Here is an 8,014-nt window from a genome sequence, read left to right on the forward strand (position 1 = left end):
CGGTGACATAACTGTACTGTTGGTGTCTGATGGTTTATTGAGGGGAACAGTTAATGATTAAAAGTGTTTTTTTTTTAATATTTTGACCAATTTTGCATGCTAGTGTCTGGTAATTTGAGCAACTTATGCGACAACAACAACTTACAGTATAATACCCATTGGTGAATTTCTATAATCCTGCCTAGTGACACTATGTATTGTCTCTAATGTTCTTTTAAATTATTATTTTCTTATTCCCTTTAATGATTTGATCAATCTTCTATTCTTACATCTGGTAATCTGAGCACCTTCATGGACGATAATAATATGTAATATAACAACCACTGTTAATCTCTATCATTTGGCTTGAAAGCCGGTATCGTTTTTTAATGTCCTTGCTTTGAGTTGTTTGTATTTTGCTATTGTTCTTTTTTTTTTTTGTACGATTTTCTGTTTTTATTTTTTATTTTTACATCTGTTTTATTTTTAAACATCTTTCCCTTCAGTCCCAAGGTCAAACAAGATTAGCAGTGTAATTCATTCAGAAGTTTTAGGCATTAGTACAGAGACAAAAGTCCCTATAGTAGAGCCAGCAGTGGCCACTGATAAATTCCATCCATGTCAGTTTGTATGTGGCATTCTCAGGGAGGAGAATGGGTTCCGCCCTACACTGAACTGATGTTAGAAGGAAGTAGAGCAGTACGTTACCTCTTGGACAAAAAAAGAGATGAGGTTGGGTCTACCCAGCAATCTCCTGATTACAGCTTGCCTTTTCTAAACACTCGTCTAACCTGAACAACATCCATTACCTGCCATTCTGTGTTCTGCTCAAGTAAACCCCTAGCCAACTTTATTAAAAAAGGAAAGAAAGAATGGAAATATAAGCAATAAGGAATGAAAGGGGTAAAATCACTACAGATCCTGAAGAAATTCAGAAGATCATCAATACCAACTTTGCAAACCTTTACTCTCATAGGATGGAAAACACAGAGGAAATGGACAGATTTCTAGATACATATGAATTACCAAAGCTGAAGGAAGAAGATATAAAAATTCTGAATAACAATATCAGCCAGTGAAATGGAGAATGCAATTAAAAACTTGCCAAGGAAGAAAAGCCTGAGTCCAGAAGGATTCACAGCTGAAATTTACAAGCAATGTAGGGAAGATTTAGCACCAATTCTTCTCAAACTCTTTAATGAAATTGAAGGGGAAGGAATTCTCCCCAACTCATTACGATTTTCTTTAAAATAAAAAAAAAAGAATAAACAATTTTTCCTTACTAAGGTCAACTGAAGCAACATGCCGACACCCCACTGCATCCTCCTGGAGCCTGCTTTAGTCTTTTCACACTAAGGTCCCACAAGCCACAGGGAAGGGGAGGGCTGCTGACCACATCTCACCTCTGGCTTGTCCCCAAGGCTGTCCCTGGGCTTAGTACACAGCTGGTTCCTCCTTTTCCCTTAAATGTCAGAGTCAGTCCCTCCTCCTCCCAGCATCCCTGGTGACCCTGTGGGAAAAGGGCTCCCCAGCCCTTTGCCTGGTTCCCTGTTTGCTCCCTTATATAAGCAACATTGCTTGCAACTACTCAGTCTATCGCTGTGTTTATCACCACCTGTGCCATTATAGAGCAAGCGTCAGGTAAGCAGACACACAAGGTGAGCCTGTCCCCATTGTCTTCCAGAGCAGCTGGGGCGTCTGAGCCCTGGGCACCATAAACAAGAGTATGAAACAAGAGTGTGCATTTATTAAAATCAGTGTTAATAACTGTGCCCCAAACCACTGCATGTGAGACCTTCTTAAATTGATGCTTGGACTTTCATGCCGGTGCTGTTCTCTGTCTGCACAGAGCCAAGTTTCCCGCTGAGTATGAGCTGGACCGCATGCAGGTCTCCTTTGAAATCTGGTGGTTCCTGTCTCCAGGTTCACAGGGAGGTGGACACACAGGAACACTGAAGGATTGTCCCAGGGTTATGTGGGCTGCGGATCCCCTGAGCCTGGGAACAGGTTGGACCTGGGATCTAAAAATTCAAGACATCTCAGAGAAATTTAAGGTGACACATCTACTACCCTTTAGGAATCCTGGAAAACTTGTCATAGGCCACCCCAGACGAGATTGAATTTCTCCCTCGTTAGATGTGTGGTGTCTCAGAGAGCAGCTCAGGCATGCAATCACACCCATCCTCACCAGCTACAACAATCTAAAATACACGCAGTCGGGCACAACCTCAGAGCAGAGTGCCACGCGTATGCTTCTATGTGGACCTCATTTGTACAGTAAAACCTTGAACTGCGAGTGACTTACTCTGCAAAACCATTAAACATTTCTAATACATTTTGTCTTGACAAATGGGCAATGTCTTACAATACGAGTATGTGACTCTGAACATCATATATCACAACTGAGCCAATGGGTCTCTCTTTCTTTCTCTCTCTCTTTCTCTCTCTCTCTCTCTCTCTCTCCCTCTCTCTCTGGAATTTTGGGTGATTATCTCCAAATACCAAGAGGTTATGGAGACCTCATCTGCAGAGGAGGCAGAGAAAGAGGTGGAGGAATCCCTCACTTCAAATGAGGTTAGGGAGATGTGTAAAATGTGGGAAACCGCAAAATTGTGTAGAAATCTCCATCCGAATAAGGCTGCAGCAGTGCGAACAGTGAATCTGTTTAACAACCCTGCTGTGTCACATTTCTGCAACCTCCTCAAAAGGAGGCGAAAGCAAATGTCACTGGACAGATTCTTCATTAACGTTGCACAGAGAGAAAGACTCCCTTGAGCCAACAGCAGAGATTCCACTAGAGACAGGGAAAATCATCTGGCACAGTAATGCTCCTCTCTCCTGTCCCTTACACCAGCTATGGAGGTTTGCAGTGATAAGTGCGGGATTACTTGTTTTTTTCTACATTTTGTAGAATACTGCATTGGAAATGCCTATTTATAATATTTTGTATTATACTGCAGCATTATAATCATTTTATATGACTATCTTTGGGTTGGGGAATGAATCATCTGAGTTTCAGCTATTTCTCATGGGGAAATTCACTTCGACGTACGAGCACTTTGGATTACCTGCATATTTCTGGAAGAAATTATGCTCCCACATCAAGGTGTGACTGCATTGGAAATGCCTATTTATGATGAACTCAGTTCAAATAGGCTTATGCGAGCCAACACATTTCAGAAAAACCAGGATGTATTAAAGGTTATCACTGGAAAATGCAGGAGGATACTGACTCAGAAGTGACATCATCCAGGCAGTCAAGAGACTTAATCTGGATCGAGAAAACGGAGAGGTTGATCTCTGTAGATAACTGAACACTTACCTTGCAAGAGCCAGGGCTGGCTGTCCCGTTCCACCATGGTGACCCCTAACTTTTGGCAGAAGTGGGCACGTTTCTCTATTAAAAGAATGCCTTGCCAAAAGCAATCATGAGGTGGAGGCAAATTAAAACCACAAAGGGACCCAAAACCCTAAGGTGATTGTTTCAATGTCAAGCTGGCCACAGGAAGAAATGGCAGCAGCTCCGTTATCAAATGGTCAATCTCCCTGCGTCCTTCTGAATTTCCAAGGCACATTTCCACTGTGCCTGTGCTGCCAGGTTTTGAAAGGTCTGGCTGTGACGGCTGTGATCTCTGGAAAGTAGTTTGCAGTCTGTGCACTCATTATGGTGCCCGCTCTGCACTGGGTGAAGCGGGAGAGAAAGTAAATTGGGTCCTGTCACTGCGGGTCTGAGCATCAACAAGGTAGGCGGCAACTCGGAGTGCCCAGCTGCAGGAGGGGCCTCTCCCTAGCGGCAAGGACTCCAGAGGTGATGGATGATATGCCTTCCTCCTGGGAAACTGCTTGTTCCCATTGCTACTGCAGTCACATTGACTGTCTGTCTTCCCCCTCACCCTGACCTTGAGACATCTACCCAGCCGCTGAGTTTGCACGCATGCATCACCTGGTCTCCATAGCAACCTCACTGGAAAAATCACAGCGGAGACTAAGGTTCCAGGGTCCATTTATTGATGATGGTTTTTATCTAAATTAAGGTGTTGCTGCCTTGGATTGATTGGCATTAGAAACCAGACTCCCCTCTGTGGTTTGCGCTTTCTTGCGCATTACAGGATGTTTAGCCACGTCCCTGGCCTCGCCTGACTAGATGCTGCTGTGTCTAACCGCGATGATCTAAATAATCTTCACAAATTGCACCCCTTAGAGAGAAATCACCTCCAGTACAGAAACGTTGAGTTTGGTCCTTGGATCCAAGTGGGCGAGATTTTCTACGATGTGGACATGTAGTTTCTTTCCACTTTCAAAAAGGGCCTCTCTGGGGTTGTGTCTGGTGGCCCAGGGAAGCCAGCAAATATTTGCCAAGCAGGCGCTCTATAAGTGCTCGCCAGGAATGCGGAACTCTTGCCTCAAGTGTCCTGTGGATGGAAGCAGCATTTATGCACTCTTAAAGTATTTTCATGTCTCCTCCATTTATGTAAGATGTGCCTCTCATACGCAGTTTTTAAAATATTGATGTGTAGAGCAAAGTAGAACATAAAGGACCCTCTTCCTCCTCCACCAGCTCTTCTCCCATTCTCAGGCCTCTTAAAACTGCAAACCGAGGGCAGGAAGGTTCAGATGGGCCTGAGGCCTCCCTTGAATCATCTAAGGGACGCTGTGTGCCCCGTGGTGTAGCTCCTTCCTGGGGTACTTTTCCTACAGAGCTTCCTGTGGACTCGCCTCATTCCACTCCAGTCTAGTGAAATGGTTCTCACCAGGGACATCTTCCTCCAGGCCTTGTAGATAAGCTACTGAGCTCCACGCATCTCTGTCTTTTCAATGCTTTATTTTCCTTCCAAGTACCCTATATAACCTGAAATTCCAGGGTGCATTTAGTGGTTCATTTTGTCGTCCATTTTTATTATCTTTCTTTCATAGGCATCTGTGTCATTTCTGTTCATCTCTCTGTACTTAGGTTCTGAGTGTCTCCATGAGTATTGCTTCAAGGCGGGAATAAATGGTGCAAGCTCAGTGGCACAGGTGTCCCTTCTCTCTCTGCACCCGTGACAGACATAGCTAATCACTCACAGAGCTTCCCCATTAAGGAAACGTGTGGTCCCAGGTCCCTGTGGATGTGGCCAGCACTCTGTAGCTGCTGCTCCTGATAAACACCACACCGTCATTCCTCCTCTTAACCTACTGCCCATCACTTCAGAAACAATTGGCCTCATCCTAATAAGGTGATTAAAGCAAACTTCCATGCATCTCTTTTCTCCATGTGATAAGGTAAGAAACATTGCCAAGGGGGCCAGGGAAACAGTTTTTAAAAATAGGCTTTCTGCTTGTGTTTGAAGTCCAGCTCTACAGTTTCCTACTCTGCAGCCTTCAGGGAATGACTTTACCTTTCTGTGCTTACACTTCTTCATCTGTAAAATGCTGATAATCATAATGCCAGTTCCCAAGCGTGGGCAGGTTAACAGCAATTACTTAGGGCATGGTCAAAAAGCAGTAATTGTGTGTGTGTGTGTGTGTGTGTGTGTGTGTGTGTGTGTGTGTATTAATACTACTATACTACCTTTTAATTTAAAGCTAAATAGTAAGGCTATTGAAAGTGAAAAGAAACTGTTTCTCTTAGGTTGATATAAAGTAATGTCACCAAATCTCTTGTACATGGTAGTTTGCTCCAAGAAGTACATAACAATTTCCTCCTAAAAGTCATAAAAAGAGGAATTTTATTTATATTTACCATCGCCCACAGTAAATGGTACATTTTATATCATGACTCCATACATTCAAACTCACACAGATGATTCACAGATTTATACAAGCATTTGCTATGTGCAGCGGGCTCAGATTTTTTTTTTTTTGACTGTTTTCTATCTTGTTCTGTTCTGGTCTATTTTGTTTTTTCAGTAGTTGGTGCCCAACTCCTCACAATGAGTATGGTCACTGTGTACTGCAAACGTGTACTAATAAAAATAAATTGAATGGTTGGTGCCAATCCCTTAAACCTGTTTTATTGCTCTCTGGTGTTATAAATTGGAAATCTGCAACAGTTGGAATTCAAGGATCTGAAGAGCAGGCCCTGCTCTGGAGAACACGAGCTTTATGTGTGCAGTGCTGGAAACAGACACTGTGGGGTTAGCAGTGGGGACGCGGCCTTCTAAAGTGGTCACACGTGCTCCTGCTTAGGAACGACTGATATTGCAATGGCTCGTTTCAGAACTGAAATAAGTCAGTGCACAGCATCAAATCCAATGCACGGAGAAGGTCACTCTGAAAAATTACCAAAGTCCTGAGACAATGCCCTCAGCCCCGTCAGGCTGAGCTCTCCCACACGGGCACTGTTTCTACCAGGATATCAAACAAGGGATAAGAGAGGCTCCTGGACCTTGGGCACATTCATTCCACCAAGCCCACAGGCTCAGAAAGCATGCAGTGATTGATGTAGTCACCGAAAGGAAACTGGATTGCTGCTGTGCAGGAGGGGAAAGCGGGGAAGCACCGGGGCCCTGTGATGGTCCTCTCCATCCTTCCTCGCTCAGCATTCGCTCTCAGTACAAATCAAAGCAGCAGTCGTGGGGAGGAGAGACAGCAGTCAAGGGAAAGAAGATTTCGATCATGAGGAATAAGTTCAACGGACCTACTACTAGTCCTAAAGAATACAGGGTCAAAACCTGGATAGGGCCATGCTGCCTGTGGAGGACAGGGCAGACTTAGGAAGTCATTTCTGTGTTAGGATTCAGCCTGTGCAGCAGGACCGGCTCCAGCCCTCCAGGAGGAGGAGCTCAGGAGGCACCACAGCCCAGCTGGACAGCAGACCTCTGGTAGCTGGGAGCCACCTAACTTGCTGGAGGGATGCGTCAGAGGTCTGCACACAGTCCCAAAGAAGCTACTTGCCGAGGAAAAGCGCCTGAGGCCACTTCTGTGGAGGCATGAGAAGGGTGCTTTGGGACCAGGAGGAGAAGCACGTGGCCCTGGAGTGTGTGTCCAAGGGAGTGAAGGACATGGACAGGGCTCAGCCCGTGTCCAAAGCAGTCGAAGTAGTGGGTTTGGAGCCGAGTCCAGAACCCAGCTGTGCTCTGCCTGGTGAGTGAGGGCCTCTTGCAACCCATCTCCACACACTTCAAGCAGTGCTGTGTGTCTGCCTGCTGGTCAGTGGGGACAGAGCCACAGAAGAGGACCTGGAGCTCCCTGCCCCTGGAGATAATGCCATCACAAAGACAGACCAGCCTCAGTGTCTCAAGATGTGAAAATGGTTTGCACAAAACTCAAGGGATGAAAGAGAATGTTAAAGGCACCAGCATAACATAGCCAGAGACTCTTGGAGGACCCCAAGATCACTGCACATTTGGAGTTTCTCTAGAAGTTCTCATGGAGTCAGGACGGAGTTACATTCATGGCTGAGATCGGTGAAGGTGATATGAGAAGACATAGCTGGACCACTGTGGAGGGAGACCCGGGCAGGGTCTGGGGGAATCCACATGGAGGCTGCCTGTGTCACCCCCTCTAGGGAGACACACACAGGGGTCACCCTCCCCAGCTGTGGAGAAGCAGCAACACACCGCTGCGTTTCTGCCCAAGGAAGCCTACCCGACACTTAGCACCCAGCTGTGTAGAGCAGCAAAAGCTGGGGTTCAAGTTTTTTCCTTGAAACTTACCTTGATTAACTTAGCCCAGAATAGAAATTCATTGAAAGGACTTAAGGACAGAACCTCAGGAAAATCTTCAGAAGTAGGCTTTGGAGAACAAATAGCAGGAAGGGTAATGTATTGATTACCCTAGCAGCGAATAAATAAATGAGGCCTGTTTTCATCTCTTTGGACTCTAGCTTTCCATCTCTGAACAGACTGTGTGAACACTCCTGATAGTTCATGGACCCACACTCTTGCCGAGAAGCTCTAGGCCCTGTGACTGCAATTCCCACCTACAGTTACCATCAGGGAGCTAGCTTATCCCTGTTGTCACCAGAAAACACAGGTAGAATTAGAGGGCAGAGTGGGTGCCGGCAACATCTGTGTGGGCAGTGGTGACCAGAGGTGCTACCAGGGCAGTTAGC

The sequence above is a fragment of the Chinchilla lanigera genome, unplaced genomic scaffold (assembly GCF_000276665.1).
Source record: "Chinchilla lanigera isolate Chin_1 unplaced genomic scaffold, ChiLan1.0 scaffold00081, whole genome shotgun sequence".
In the NCBI taxonomy this organism is placed as follows: Eukaryota; Metazoa; Chordata; class Mammalia; order Rodentia; family Chinchillidae; genus Chinchilla; species Chinchilla lanigera.